This window comes from Mirounga leonina, unplaced genomic scaffold, assembly GCF_011800145.1.
Source record: "Mirounga leonina isolate KUSES-001 unplaced genomic scaffold, KU_Mleo_1.0 Mir_115, whole genome shotgun sequence".
Lineage (NCBI taxonomy): Eukaryota > Metazoa > Chordata > Mammalia > Carnivora > Phocidae > Mirounga > Mirounga leonina.
The window spans coordinates 69,458,837-69,471,390 of NW_023270268.1; the positions used below are offsets into that span (position 1 = coordinate 69,458,837).

Consider the following 12,554-nt stretch of genomic DNA (forward strand, 5'->3'; position numbering starts at 1 on the left):
ATGATGACAACTAAACTAGACTTACTGTGGTAATCATCTTGCAATATATACAAATATTGAATCACGTTGTGCACTTGAAACTAATGTAATGTATGTCAGTTACAACTTGATATTTTTTAATAAAAAAAACAGTAGGGTTAATCTCATTCTTTTTAAACAAAAATTTTGCAGCATTAAATTTCCTATGCTACCTCTTCTTGGTTCAGATATACAAAGCCACCATATGTGGTCATGCTGGCTTTCTAGTCTATGATCATGGGGCTATCATTCATTTCACAGAAATCCTAGGTTGTTGTTTTTGGGTTTTTTTTTTTTTCCTACTTATCAGTACAATTTCCTAGTAGGTGGTTCACAAATGTCCTGATGAAGGGGTAGGTTTGTTTTTTTTTTTTCTAATTTTCACAAACAGCCATCTGGCCATGTCCATAGTTAAAATTTTACCAAGTTGTCTTCTCTCCCATGAGCTTCATCCTCCAAAGGAAATGGAAAAGATAATGTTTTGAACTTCAGGATAACGTCAAGCACTTTTGAATGGCTTGCTTGATTTTTACAATGCAATGCATTATAGTAATCTAACCAAGACTTTGTTTTTAAGTGGCAAAATTCTGGGGAGTTTTTCCTTCTAAACTTGTATGATTAGTATTTAAATTTCCCTGCCGAAGTGATGACTTCATGGAATACTTATCCAGTGTTATCTTGAAGAAGAGAAAAGGTCATTTTCCATCTCTATAGTAATAAAACCATGTTTTAAACAAACATTTGGGTACGTTCTATACTTCTGTTTTGATTGACTGCAGCTTTTTATTACACATTTACCAGACATAGTTGGGTAATGTTATCAGCCCTGTCGCTATCAAGTGCTTTCTGGTGAGCTTTAGGGATGTTGGCTCTGACACGTCTCAATGATTTCAGGTTATTCTGAATTTCCTTCCTTATCTTGCATATTTTCTGACATATCTGAAATATACTCTGTTTAACTACCAGTCAGTGATCCCAGTTGAAAACATAATTTTAGAATTAGTATACTTTTAAAAGATAAATTAGGAATAGCATTAAAATCTATCCCCCCAACCACAGACACACACACACACACACACACACAGTCTGAGTTACTTCACTGGCAGGAATTAAAACATGAACTCCTGTGTAAATTAAGATTTGATTGAATGAAATTTTGGCAGGATGTTGATCTGATTTGTGTGGGAGACATTTTTGCATATGTGACATCCAAAAACTACTGAATTCTTAGAAAGGTAACAAACTCCATTTTCATATAACAAGCAACAAAGTTCTCCTCTTACTTACCAAGAAATCATATGCTCCCACCCTTCTGTATTAGCATCATCAGTTCTAACTAAGGGTATGTTCTCTATTCATTTTGACGAATGCCTCAAGAGTTCCTTAAAGACAAAGAAAGTTCCAGATTTCCACTGATTTCCATTTCATAAAAATACTGTTTGCTGAGCTTATCTAAAAAATTCCAGGTTTAATGATGTTGGAAAAGCAATTCTACTTATTTATACCTGTGCTAAAACTTGACAGAACACGAAAATTCAAAACCCCTGCCTCCAAAATCTTTAAGTGAATGGACTTTCAGAAAGACACACCAGATGTAAATTGTGTATTTGTGACTACAACAGCATCTCCTGGGAGTAGGAATATCCCAGGCTTCAAAGGCCACCGCTGGGGAGAGATTCTGCTCTGAGCAGTAGTAACAACATGAATGTAAGCCCTAGACGTTGCAGTAGTTCTCCACTTTCCCTCTCCCCACAGTGGGAATAAAAACGGTTCCACTTCAGGAAATTGAAACAAAAATTCTCACATTATTAAACCTCTTCCTTTTCCCTCTTTTTACCTGGCTCGTGACTTCCACTTCAGTCCCACAAGCAAAATGAAAGGGAAATAAACCTCTCCGTGTGAAAGAGAACAAAGCCCCCTCTTCCCACTCCAAGGACTACTCTGCCATGGGGAGGGCATGCCACAGTGGAACTTTGAAAATGGTACAACCTTTTAAGAGAGCAGCTTAGCAATACACACCAAGAGGCTTTGAAATGGTCAGACCTTTCAGGCCAATGATACAGATATGGCAATCTGTCCTAAATACATATAACTAGAGAACCAGAGATATAGCCTAAGATTTATGTAAAAAGACCTTCAGTAAAGCATTACGCTAAAGAAAAAATAAGTAACTTGTGTGTCCAATAACAGGCTTTTTTTTTTTTCTTTTCTATTTATTTATTTGACAGAGAGAGCGCCAGAGAACACAAGCAGGGGAACAGTAGAAGGAGCAGGAGAAGCAGGGTCCCCGCTGAGCAGGGAGCCCGAGCGGGGCTCGATCCTAGGACCCCGGGATCATGACCGGAGCTGAAGGCAGCTGTCTAACCAACTGAGCCACCCAGGTGCCCCAATAACAGGCTTTTTTAAAATAAGGGAAGATCCGTATGACAAAATATTATGCATCCCTTAAAAAAGATTTGAAGATTTCAAAATAACATGGAAAATGTTATAAAGTGAAGGGGAAAATTAACATGTAAATGTACATATGCTATATAATCCTAGTTTTTTAACTATTAATAGAAATCACCTGTGGATTATAGAATCACAGAAGACTTTCGTTTATATTCTCTATATATTCCAATTTTGCAACCATGAGCATATGTCACTTTTTAAATCATCAGAACTCAACAGTGTTTTGTATTTAAGGAGAAAAGTGGGAAATGCCGTGAAGTCACTATCATGTCTAACCTTGATATGACACCCTTGATAAAAGTAACTTCACAAATACATTTCGGTATACAAATGTATTTGTTGACATCCATTTTGCTGACTCTTAGTCTAAGTAAATTATGAAATGTGGAAATATTTAGGAAAAGTTTCCTAGTCTAACATTGAGTAAACACTTAGAAATTCTCCAGCTAACAAAGGCCTAATAGATTTATCAGGATTTTGCTGTAGTTTTGTAAAGTAGGACCTTTTACAATCAATGTTCAAGTGTTTTTGCCAAGTCTTTCTTTCCCCACCCTAAGAATCTAGCCACATAAAGTAAGTTATTAAAATATACAAATGAATGTAAACACCAACATACATGTGAATCTTTGTCCTTTGTACCTAATCTTGGAGTCTTCTGCATAAAAGGGATTTGTTTGTCTTGTTTTTAAGACAGAGGTCTTTTAATTAACTTCCATTGAAAGCAGGAGGTATTGTGTCTAATGCTATATGGTGTACACATTACTGCAACACCATAAGTCATAATAATAATAATAATAATAATAATAATAATAATAACGGTAACTAGCGATCATCTTCTCATTGGTTACACACGGATGCACTATGCCCTGAGGGTTACCATGCTCTAGTACCTGTTTCCAGTAAGCAGGAAAATTGCAGTGAGGCCCTGGGAAGCAGGAGAATCCAAATGAAATAAAACTCCAACAACTGTCAACGTTCTATTTTACGTTTTATTTTTAAGCTGATTTATGTCCAATACTCTGACAGGCTTCAGAAGGATGGAAAGGCAGCCCCAATAAGCTGTCCGCCAAATGCAATGGCTCAGCTAAAGAATGATGGCTTCAGAAAGCTGGCTAGACTAGCTGGTACCAGTGCTTTCTCATGGGCATCCGGGCGAGGCTCGGGCATCTCTATCTGTGTTTGCTGGGAGGGGGCATGGTAGAGAGGTAGAGAGGGCATGTTTTTCTACTACTCTGAAAATTCAGATAAATTCATCGAGGTATATATTCTATAATCGTCTACCTCCTTTTCCCATTTCAACTACAAGCATACAGAATGGTCATTTACGGGAACCTACAGAAAGGACTAAGTGCTGACAGAAGGTGGGGCTAGGAGTTTCTGCAGGCCTTTCTCTAATTTTTAAGCAGATAGAAATGCAATCAAAGAATTCAGGATGACAATCCAAATCATGGCCTTACTAGGTGGGTTCGTGCTTCTAGGCCCATAGATCAGAGTCCTGTTCTGCTGCTGCCATTAACAGGAAATCCTATTCAGTGTCCATTCTGTAGTCAGCAGGATTGTAAAAATTTATTGTTTATCTTTTTAAAAGGTTTACCAACTCTACCTTAAAAACATGAAGGGCTGCAAAACAAAAAAGTGAAAAACCCAGCTTGAATATATGCCAGATGGAAAGGAAAAAAAAAAAAAAACATGGCAGTAAGCTCCAATTTATACTTTATAAAGGTTAAAAAAATTCTTCTAGTGCTTATATTTCTGAATATTTCAGGACAAATATTCGGAGCTAAGTGTAAACTTTCATGAAGTAAAAATTGCACTGGATTGTGCATTAGAAGACCTACTTACAGGCTATGTGATCTTAGGAAAATCATTTGACCTCCCTCATCCTCAGTCGTCCAGATGGAAATGGGACTATTCATATCTGCCCTGCCTCCCAATAACTTTGTTCTGATGATCAAATATGATGTGTTTGAATATATATACATGTAAAGTTTCAGAAATTATCATATCCTTACTGAACTTTTTTTTAACCTCTAATCAGAAGGAATATCTTCATGAAAAGTGAGGTAGACCCATGAACGGCATTTCATTGTGTCTTGGAAATCAGACACGTGCTTTAAATGTCACATTGTCTTCAACTGTTTTCTTGTCATTATTTTCTAGGGCCAAAATTTCACGTTTATACTAGAGAGTGCCTCTTTCAAGGATCTAAACTTGGACTTCAGAGTGAGTCAGCTTCAGCATTGACAGGAATATAACAGGAAGGAAGTGGTTTCTACAGTAACTTTCCTGTTGTTCCTAGAAAAATAGTCACAACAAAGGAAAAGCAGTTACTCAGAGCATAAATTATATACTCCAAAATATAATTAGCTCTTGTATCTGGAACAGATAGCTACACTTTCTGGTTATGTATCTATCATTTTTTTTTTAATAGTGATGACTCATAATGAAATTATGCATTCTTTGTTCCATTCATTAAATGGTTTCACTTGCAGGCTGTGTGTGTCAACTGTAAACTCTCTGACTATGTGATCACAACACTCTTGCACAGGCTTCAGTTCTCCACCTAATATTTGTTAACACACACAAATTCTTTCCAGAACAAGTTTTTTTTTATGTGCATTCAGAGAGCAGATGTTGTTGAAAATGTTGTCAAGTTACAGATGCACAGGGTACCCCGGCTGAATGTGTTTGGCAATATAGCTCTGAAATATCACTCCAGTTCCTGCCTTCTGCTGCCCCAAACTTCATTCTCCAGGGAACCATCCAAAACAGCGATGCTAAGAACGACTAAATTCAATCCTCAGATCAGCTGTTTCCGAAATGGTAGAACATGCTTTTCAACAAGTTCAGCCTAAGTTTTTCTGTTGTTGAAAAGGGTATGAGCTCCGAACACTTTATTATCTGAAACTTTTTTATAGGGGGAGAACCAAAATGCAACAGCAGTTATTGGCATGTGATCCAGAAAACAAAGCAAACAAGAAATTCTATCTTCTATGAGTTCACAGGAAAACTTCTCTTCTACTCCCCCCACCACTCTCTTCCCCAGCTCCACCTCCTTCTCTCCTTCTCTTCCTGCCTTTCCTTCCTTCACTCCTCCTCTTTCCCACTGTACCACCTCCTCCTCCTGGCCCCTCCTTCTCGCTGCTCAGGTAGAACTAGCACTTACTTCAGCATTCAGTTAACGAAGAGCCGTACTCCTCCCTCATCATGTCCCTTGTCATGGTGGTCTTACAACAGCCATTTTAGCATCCCATTTTACACGAGACCCCAAATGGGCTCACAGAACTGAGGGTTGAAATCAAGCCTCCTTATTTCAAAGCCTGTGTCCTGTTCTGACATCAGGCCACCTCAAGAAATTCCTTCCTTCCTCCCTCATAGATCCCTCTCCCTCTTCTTTCCCTCCCTTGAGCTTCCTTTCCTCATTCTCTGCTCAGCCTCCAGGACCTCCAACAAACCACTTTGCACCTGACCCCACTCCCATCTGATGGGTCCTTTCAGTAATCCCCCTTCATCTTCAGAGAAGTCGTGTAATCTTTGCTCTGCCAGGGACAGAACCTCGCTAAAGCAGCACTAACCACCCCTGCCCTCAGACCAGCCCTCTCCCTCCATCCCAGGATCCAAATCTTACCTATTTGTCTCCTGTAGGAGCAGCAGCTACTCCTGAATTAACCATACATAGAATTGGAGGGAAATATTCAACTGGGAAGTTTTCTGACACTTTTTCCCTCTCCCCCTCCCCCCTCCGTCTCCCTCTCCCTCTCTCTCTCCCTCCCTCCCCACAAATGATACATGGTGTTGTTAATGGTGTTTAGGTTGTCATATGTTGCCATTAAATACTTTCTGACATTTGAAAAAAATAATTGGGATATTCAATTTATAATACTACCCTCTCATTTTTTAAGAGAATATCATAAATCCTTTCCCCCTGAAATAATCCTTCTTCCATTACAAATTTTTGGATGATATGCCTGCCTATTTAAGAAGAGGATTTGCATAAAATCTTGAAGAATAGCCTCCCAACAATTTTATTTTGGAATGTTTGTGTTCTCCCTTCAGTACTGTCAGTTACTCCAATTACAAACTGAGGCACTAAAGACGAAAATTCCCCTGACTCCTTACAACCGTGAAATTTTAATTACTCTGGTAAGAAACTCTAGTTTCTTTTGCATGATCACAAGGCTGGTGGAAGGTTTGGGACCTGGAATACAAAAAAAAAAAATCTTTTCCCCCCTATTTGAGGAACTGCGAATGTGAAAAATTAAAAAAAAAAAAATCTCCTCTGTCCTACCAACATAATGGGAGCAGAAATAGTTATTGAATTTCAAATTACAGTATTTTTTTATTTGGGTTTTGCTTCAGAGAAACCACTACAAGGATGTTCATTCAGAATGAAACATGCTTACAGTTCGTGATACAAGGAGATTTTCCCACTAAATCACACTTTATTCCTGAGCAGAAATTGTGACCAGTCAAGAAATAACTAAAATTCACATACAATCAAGGCATATTCAAACTGACAACCACGAGTTTAAAGAAAAAAAAAAAGCGAAAAAAAAAAGTATCTTTCTTTTATCAGATATTCAGTTCTTACATATAATCTAATAATGGAAGCTGTGATCGTAATAGTACTTCCAGATAACAAAACGACCAGTAATTAAATAATGGTGATTTACAATCATTCCCTCTGGTTTGTTTTGTAGTAGTTTTTGTGTGTTCATTAACTCCCTATTTTCAATTCTATAGGCCAGCCATAGTACATTTCTGTCCGCTTTCCATCTGCTGCCCTTCCTCAGCCCCTCTGCTGGAGCGACCACTCAGTTTCCATAGCAACTACTACATAACTATTGCTCCTGGGATAGCAGGAGGAGAGAAAGAACAGTAGGGAAAAAAGGACAAAATCTAGGTAGTTGAAGCAGAACACATTCTCTCTGTTACTGTGAACTACCAAGAACTTTTTTCTGTTTCCCTATTGGAAAAGTACTTAGCAACTTTTCTGAGTAGCACTTCCAGCCTCATCTCTGACCAATGGTAAGAAATCCTTCTTCCATCTTCCATGACCATGACTGCCCAGCATGGATCACCCCCTCCCCTTCCACTCACCCTTCGTTCTTCGCACTTTTGCTGTCAAAAGTGAACCCACGATTGCTTCAAACGGGAACACAAAGCTCTGTAAGTTAGCCTGAAATAATGAATGTGCCCATTGATCCATTCAGCCCATTTGATACATCATTTGAGATTTTGGCATCTAGGCATACCCTGAATCCTTCCTCAGTAATGATGAGGAACGTTTTCTTACGGAGACTGATTCTCTTATCTAACTCCAGAGGACACTTATTTTTTGTAACTGGGGAGAGCAGGAGTCCCTTGCTGGGAGTGAGAGAATTGTCTGGGGAACCCTAAAGTGTTTATTCCCAACTTCACTTTCCACATAAAAATAGCACTTGCACAAGGAATTCTTTCCCCTGTAGTTATAGAGGATCTGGATCTGATCCAGTAGGCAGGGTGGTGTCCGCCTCGGTCTCCTAAGGAAGTCTGAGCCCTCTCTCCCTTTTTAATACGAGAATTCGAAAGCAGTGGGAAGTGATGTTGGACCTATCACAGCATTGCTAACAGACAGCCTATTACAGTATTTAATAAAAACAGAAACAGCATGCCTATCATAGGCTAATAAATCCTACCTCCTGCACGCTTTAAAAACAGTGTGAAGCAGCTTTCACGGAGCTTCTGATAACTAATTTCAAGCATGGCTGTCTAGCGTGCCTGTCACTCCTATTGTCCTCCCAAACTCTTTCAGACATTTTGAGCAGAGAGTATTAAAGCTATGAGTTAGCAAGGGTTGTGACATTAATGGTCCAGAAAGGCTTTAGGCACGCGAGGCAATGATGATTACCGGTGGCTCTTTGGAGGACTGCACTGGATCGCTGTCATTAAAAATTAAGCGTGGCTTTTGAGGAAGATGTGACAACTACCGGAGGTAGGATTTGCATGTAAAACAAAGGAATCTGTTGCTGTTTCGGGCTTTTGTTTGCTGTGTGCCTGTGGGTCAAGAATTGCAGCCAGGTGCGGAGTGAGAGCAGGAAGGGGAGAGAGGGGAGTGGGGGACGGATCAGCTTAGAGCAAAACACAGTGAATAGTATTAGATTTTATGGCAGAAATGCCTTGAGGACAAACTGGCTCCGGGCTCGTAGCCTGCTGAGTGTGCATTCCACGTTGCTTTTCCCTTGGAGTAGAATGCTTAGAGGTCATGGAAAAAACAGTTCGCTTCTTATCTGTGGTGCCAGCTAGGCTGTCAGTAGGGTTGAGGGAAGACTGTGGTAGGTGGGAGGCATAAAGGTCTAAGAAAAATCAAGAAGAGGAAGTGGTCGTTGAGACTTGAAACCTGTTAGATAAATATTTTATTCCCATGGCCAACGTGCTTTGATAGCCAGCATCTAATTTTTAAAGGGGGAAACTGAAAGATTACAACGGATGTCCCCGATAGGGAACTACTTCAGATTTAATTTATTATCAAAGAAAATTGGGTACCTTCATCCATTTTGCATATTGAAAGGCTGATCCACACTGTTTGTGTTAACGGTTTTGCAAGAGTTTTAGATTAAAAGAAGGGGCTTTCTCTTCCTGTTCCTGCTTTTAGCCTATTGCCAGGCTGCAGATGGAAATAGTGATTCGTTAGAGGTTATGGACTTGACGTTGTACCTTTTTCTTTTCTTCTCCTTTTTTTAACGAATACCATAAAAGCACAATTCTCCTTGGAAGAGGAGAGGGCAGTTGGGTTCCAAAGTCGAGCAGATCGTGAGTGGGTTTGCAGAGGAACTTACACTGTTTTGTACTTTATTATGGGATCGGTATAGCTCGATCAGAAAAGGCAATGTCAGGAGATCGTAGGCTGAGATTTTTAAAGCAAAAATGCAATGGTCAGGAACTAATGTTTCCCCAACTTGATCTATGGTGCAAGTTTCAGCATTTGTCATTGCATATGACCCTCAGTGTGAAGTGGCAGAACTGTCGTGAGTGCGTTTCTCGATGCTGTTGCACTGTTTCCCCCGATGGACTTCCCAAACGCCAAAATGTAAAGATGTCGCTTTAGATTTTGAAAAGCCCTAGATTCTGATGCACTGATTTGATTATAATGAATAATAAAGGTACAAAGAATAATGGTATATTTATAAAAGAATGTTAATATTCTTCTAAAACTTTGATATTAATGCAGTATTAACTAGGAAAAAAGTGAGAGACAGTTATGGTATGCTTGTTTTCAGCCAAATATTGGAGTTAAGGCTAAGTAGGGCTTTTTCTCTCATCTAATGCAGTTGAGTTTGTACATTTGTGAGCGTCTGTATATATTCTGCCATTCACAAAGTGGAAATCATTGCCCTGTAAGGTATGGCATCTATGCTGAAAGTTGTATGCCTATTTTTCCTAATAGTGTGATTAATATTATTGAGCCAGCCCAACTCTCTTGTCCAGTTGTTTTGTGACCAAGAATACATGGCCATGAAATGACTGTATAAAATTTCTGATGCAATTGATGACTGTGACATAGTTTTCTGCCTCTATGTGGCCAGTGGAATGTGTGACCTTGACCTTGTAAAGTCCCATCCTCTAGCCAATTGTGCTCACCAATCAAGAACCCATACATAACAAGAGAGCTTGTGATACACAAACAGAAATACACACCCACCCACACACACACAGGCACACACTTTACATACTGCTGTCAGAAGTTTACAGCTGAATGTTATTTCTATTGTTTTCATTAATTATATTTATTTGAAAGAGATTTTCACTGGCTCTCGTCTTGCCAATATCTTCTGAATCTAATCTCATCAAGCATTTATTTTAGAATCAGTCTGTGCCGGGCACCTGGGTGGCTCAGTTGGTTAAGCGACTGCCTTCGGCTCAGGTCATGATCCCAGGGTCCTGGGATTGAGTCCCACATCGGGCTCCCGGCTCAGCAGGAAGCCTGCTTCTCCCTCTCCCACTCCCCCTGCGTGTGTTCCTGCTCTCTCTGTCTCTGTCAAATAAATAAATAAAATCTTTAAAAAAAAAAAAAAATCAGTCTGTGCCATAAAAGTTGTCAATAGGAAAAATCATTTTGCTGTCATCATGCTCATAACACTTTACTGATAAACTAAAATGACTCTTCACAATTTTCACAGATTTATGGAAAAATTCCCATATTAAATCTTCAAGGTATATGTGTCTAGACTGGACCCACAACATGAAAAACATAGGGGAAATACGGAATTTATTTTCTTTGTAAGATGTGGGGAAAACCAAACTAAGTAATTTAGTCAAAACAACCTACTTTGTATCGCAAATTAATTTCATTACCTCTTTACATTGGTAGGTATCAACCAAAGCATTTACACATATTTTTCCCTTTCAGTTTGTGCTGTAATCTAGTAATGAAAAACCAACAATTCTCCAGCTATCCAGAAAACAAGTCCAGAATCCACCCAGACATAAAAAATAAGCAAAGCTTTAGTCAGCCTTGTTTTCTCAGTCCCTAGAGGTAACACAGCCAACGTCTCAGTCACCAAGACACAATTCACCAAGTCCCAATCACCCTAATTCTCTGTCTCTCTCATGTACACACACACACACTCATACTCTACTTTATTGGTTGATATTGGACCAGACATTTCTCAAGTAACACAATCTTCTCTTTGATCAGCTTTCTCCTCTTACCAAAAGATGATAAAAAATGAATCTTCCAAAAATAGTCTTGTTATTATATCAAATTAAAAAGACTATAATAATGTCTATACAATATAATCCTAATTTTTATACATATGTGTGTATGAAAAAACTAGAAAAAAAGTATACCAAAATGTTAGAGGTTCTCTTAGTGTGTATTAATGGTGCATTTTATTCTCTTTATTTACTTATAGTCACTAATTTTTTTCAAAAAGCAGGTATTATATTAATAGTCACAAGGAGACTTATGCAGTTTTATCTCCTTTTGCAACCATGTTGCCATCTTTTCCCCATTATCATACTTCATATCATCCACTTTATCTTCACCCCAAATTCTAAAGTCATTTGTTGGTCTGAGCAAGATTGGGCAGAAGTGCTATTCCCCTATCAGAGGCCCTTTCTCCTTGGGTTTCTTGGTTGTCACATCACAAAAACTTGGCATCATCCTTTCTAGTAGACTGATGCCTCCTACTTCTTAACCCAGGTTTACCAGAAAAGGAGTGTGTGTGTGTGTGTGTGTGTAATTCTCCCTACTTTATAGGTAGAGAATTTTTCAATCTCCTTTGCTGGCTCCTAATTGTCTTCTAAATCTTTAAATGTTGGAGTGGTCCAAGGCTCAACTGTAAATCTCTTCTTTATCTATACTTACTTCTTAAATGACTCCAACCTCATCTCAAGACCTTAGAAACTAACCATACACAGAGAGTTCATAAATTTTAATCCCTAACCTGGATTTTTCCCCTAACCCCCAAACTTACAAATTCAACTACCTATATAACATTTCCACTTAAATGTCTCATAGGCACTTCACACAACATGTTCAAAATCGAATTTCCACACCAAATGTCCTCCTCTCCTATTTTCCCCTATGTATGGAAATGGAAACTCGATTCTTCCACTTTCTCAGAAGAAAATTTTTGGAATGCTCTTTGAATCTTTTCTTCCCTTCACATGGAACAGAAAATCCCATTGCTTCTACCTTCAAACTGTACCTAGAATTTAATTATTATTCCCACTGCTACCACTCTGGGCAAGTTACCACCAACCATCAGATTATAGCAATACGTTCTGTCTCCCCTGCTCCCACACATTCTATTCTGTATCCAATACCAGTGGCTGTTCCCGTATTGAAGTTAAATCATAGTATCTTCTGCTCAAAAGCCTCCAACATCTTCCCATCTGACTACAGATAAGAGCCAGATCCTCACAGTGGTCCACAGGCTATGTGTGATCAGTCCAGGGTTCTTCACTCACCCCTTGCCTTCCATTCTCCCTTTAGCACTTTACTTCAGCCACACTGGCTTTCTGGTTCTTCCTCGAGCCTGCCATGTACTCTCAAACCTCAGGGCCTATGGCCACTACCTGGAAAACTTTTCCCCTACACA

At 39.0% G+C, this 12,554-nt stretch overlaps 1 protein-coding gene across 1 annotated transcript in view; it reads left to right on the forward strand.

Annotated features, from left to right (window-relative positions):
• The first annotated feature begins 8,138 nt into the window (after positions 1 to 8,138).
• Positions 8,139 to 12,554, forward strand: part of KCNMB2 (potassium calcium-activated channel subfamily M regulatory beta subunit 2) — a 235,947-nt gene continuing 231,531 nt past the window's right edge. The window contains exon 1 of the mRNA XM_034999202.1: positions 8,139 to 8,443. The gene's annotated coding sequence lies outside the window, so the exon portion shown is untranslated. The remainder of the gene's footprint in view (positions 8,444 to 12,554) is intronic.